This window comes from Myotis davidii, unplaced genomic scaffold (assembly GCF_000327345.1).
Source record: "Myotis davidii unplaced genomic scaffold, ASM32734v1 scaffold534, whole genome shotgun sequence".
In the NCBI taxonomy this organism is placed as follows: Eukaryota; Metazoa; Chordata; class Mammalia; order Chiroptera; family Vespertilionidae; genus Myotis; species Myotis davidii.
This window is the reverse complement of record NW_006286678.1, coordinates 4,447,563-4,448,379: the sequence shown is the minus strand read 5'-3', so window position 1 is coordinate 4,448,379 and position 817 is coordinate 4,447,563. Positions and strand designations below refer to the sequence as shown.

General features: G+C 64.9%; 1 protein-coding gene across 2 annotated transcripts in view; it reads left to right on the top strand.

Moving 5' to 3' along the window:
* The window catches only part of ZCCHC7 (zinc finger, CCHC domain containing 7), a 193,023-nt gene that overhangs the window by 465 nt on the left and 191,741 nt on the right, over window positions 1-817 (top strand). The window lies entirely within an intron of this gene.

Sequence of the window (817 nt, the reverse complement as noted above, 5' to 3'; positions counted from 1 at the left end):
GAACAGGGCTGGGCGCCATGGCCTCGGTGGGGGTGGCGGTTCTCTGCTTTACCCCCACGACCCCAGGATCGTTCCTGTCTGTTGGGGAAGCTGATGGGTCACTTGAACGCGGAGGTCCCGCCGCACCGTGAGGGGCCGGGCCGGGGAGGACCGAGCAGTTCTCGGCCAAGTCCAGCCTCTGGTCAGAAGCAGCAGCTGCAGGGCCAGAAACATTTCGGGAGATGTGCCCCTTCGCTCCTGTGAAATGGGGAGATGTGGGCTGTGTTCGACAAGATCCCCTTTACCCCTCACATGTCGTGAACCTGCAGTTAGTTCACCTTGAAGAGCTGCCGGGCGGCGGGGAAGCTGCCTGGAGTCGGCAGGCCGGAGGGGTAGCCAGGCTGGAGGGGTAGCCAGGCTGGAGGGGGAGGCAGGTTGGAGGGGGAGACAGGTTGGAGGTGTAGCCAGGTGGGAGGGGTAGCCAGGTGGGAGGGGTAGCCAGGCTGGAGGGGGAGGCAGGTTGGAGGTGTAGCCAGGTGGGAGGGGTAGCCAGGTGGGAGGGGTAGCCAGGCGGGAGGGGTAGCCAGGCCGGAGCGGGTGGCAGGCTGGAGGGGGAGGCAGGCTGGAGGTGTAGCCAGGTGGGAGGGGTAGCCAGGCCTGAGCGGGTGGCAGGCTGGAGGGGGAGGCAGGCTGCAGGGGGAGGCAGGCTGGAGGTGTAGCCGCGGTTCTGTGCAGCCTCGCCGGTGACCTCGAATCTCATCTTCAGGCTGGATTCACCCGTATTTCAGGGTTGAATTAGGAGATCTTTCAGGCTCCAAGAATAAACAACTTCCCTCAC